The 2432-nt window shown below is 42.8% G+C and overlaps 1 pseudogene; it reads right to left on the bottom strand.

The window, feature by feature from the left end:
- Positions 1-309: 309 nt before the first annotated feature.
- On the bottom strand, positions 310-1462 carry LOC140512446 (eukaryotic translation initiation factor 3 subunit H pseudogene; annotated as a pseudogene).
- Between the last annotated feature and the right edge of the window lie 970 nt (positions 1463-2432).

Below are 2432 nucleotides of genomic sequence, written 5' to 3'. Positions count from 1 at the left end.
GCTTTGGTGGTTAGGAATGGTTGTTTATTATCAGGATTTTGAAGATAAATCAACAATATGACACTCACTCACTGCCTTGTGTTTTCCAAGTTAGTTCACTGTATACATAAGGAAAAAGATTGTTTTTGAACGTGGGGAAACATTTATTCAGTGTTTTGTGCGTGCATGCAATACAGGGAGCAACTCAGCTATAGATCAGACTAAGGACCAAATCAGAAAACAGTAAGAATACTAAAAACAAATTTTATTTTTTCATAAGAACAATTTTACTGCCAAAGTGAGTCAATGAAATTTCTCATTAAGAGAATTCTATTTCTTGGAAGAGCCGTCCACAGGTGATCTCAGAGTATATATCAGCGCCTTGATCTGGAAACAGCTTATCAGACCAGAAGTTGTGGGTTTCCTCTTTCTAGTTGTATGCTTGGAGAGAGCCTGAGCCCTGAAGAGTTTGCCCAAGTTGTGTGCAGTGAACTCTTTGATGTTTTCGCAGTAAGTATTCATTTGGCCTGCAGTAAGGAGTGAATCCATCCTAGCAGGAGGCTGAGGAGGTTTGAAGGGTTTGGACATGCCCTTTTCAGGGAGAGGATGTTCTCCTCTGCTGTGGCGCTGTAGGTTCTCCTGCTGACGGCCCTGCTGATACTCATGATCCCGTTGCTGCTGCTTACTGGCGCTTCTCATATAGGTATTATATTTAACAATGTCCTGGCTCATTTCATCCACTCTGTCCATCACCAATTGCAGTCTCTTCCCCAGATGATTACTGCTGGCTAGACTAAGCGATCATGTTTATCTGCCACAGCTGATTTCTAGTTCCCACATTAGTACGTTGATCAGATGTGAATTTTTAATTATAATCAGCACTTCTTCAAACATGCTCAGAGGTGATATCTGCCTTTTTCAGTGCTTCAGGAGAAAAATCTTTCTCTTTATAGAATTCCATCAGTTTAAGTGTCAGCCTGCATGCTTTCAATGATACAGACCCTTGAGTAATTTTTATGGGATCATAAATGAGAACCACAGACCCTTCAGTTGCATGTTGGTAACTGAATTTGAGAATCCAGGAGAACCCGGGAGACAGAAGAGCCACAGTATGTAGACTGGTACCAGCCAACATCAGGGTGACCAGTATTTACCTGATGAAGACTGCACATCATCTCCATCTGACACTGGACTTCATCAAGATCAGTGTCATCCTCTGTGTGTGGGGGAAAGGGAAAACAATTGCTGATTTCCAGTCTGTCTTCCACCACCAGATCCAAAGTACTCCCTGGACAGCTTCATTCCCCTGTCTTTCTTCTTGGCAATGTTTAAGTATTTTCAAAACAACCAGGCTGTCGATCTGCACTTGCTTCACGGCCGAACCTCCCGAGCTGCCTTTGCCTTTTCCTTTGCCCAAGGATGTGCCAGTTGTAGAAGTCTAACTGGAGGAACCAGAGCCAGTATCTTCTTTACAGGACACCATCTTAATGGAAGGTCTGGAGGAAAGAAACGTGAGAGACTAGAATTCAGGGAAAAGATTCAAACGCTAAATTTTCTAATCTAGTTGCCCATCCACAAGCACAAGAAGACACTCACTTTCTCCTTACACTACTCTTCTCTTTCCTGGGTCTTATTCATTAGGATTTTGATATCTCTGCGGATCTAGAATCTTATCAAGCTGTGTGTACATCCTGGAAGTGCACACACAAACCCACTTAATGTCTTCCTCTGTACAGTTCTTGTCCAAGCTCAGTCATGAATGTGCCACATAGGCTTTGCCTGAGAGCCTGGGGCAGGAAGAGCAATGAGTCATCCTTCTTCTCAGTTTTTGAATATTCCTGGGGCACTTGAGCTTTTTTTGGACTATCTAGCTTAAGGATGGGTAACTTATGGCCTCAAGGACACATGTGGCCTTCTAGGTCCTTGTGAGCAGCCTTTTGACTGAGTTCAAATTTTACAAAACAAATTCTTTTATGAAGGGAATTTGTTCTGGGAAGTTTGGATTCAGTTAAAGGGCCATACTTGAGGACCTAAAGGGCCACCTGTGGCCTCAAGGGAACAGGTTCCCCAGCCCTGGACTCTAGCTGCCTCCTTTTACTCTCAGTATATGATACACCACTTGCTTTTTCTGATCTTTATTTCTAGCCTATGTACACCTATCGTGCTTCCCTTCATTGCTTTTTGAGGGTACTCACCTTATGGAATCTTCAGATATCATCATTTTCCATGATGTCTAGTCATAACGGCATCACACAGAAACATTGTTGTTTAAAGAAGGCAAGGTTCTTCATCCTAGAGAGCAGCTTGAGATCAAGGAAATGGTGGCACAGTTTTGAAAATGCAATCCGGACCATTTTCTTCCTCTTATTCTGTCTTGGCTCAATCCATTGCCTGATCTACATGTGTGCATGCAGTGGGAGGGGCAGCCCTATTTTCATTTACTCGATTAGCAT

This window comes from Notamacropus eugenii, chromosome 6 (assembly GCF_028372415.1).
Source record: "Notamacropus eugenii isolate mMacEug1 chromosome 6, mMacEug1.pri_v2, whole genome shotgun sequence".
Lineage (NCBI taxonomy): Eukaryota > Metazoa > Chordata > Mammalia > Diprotodontia > Macropodidae > Notamacropus > Notamacropus eugenii.
This window is presented reverse-complemented; position numbering and strand designations above follow the sequence as displayed.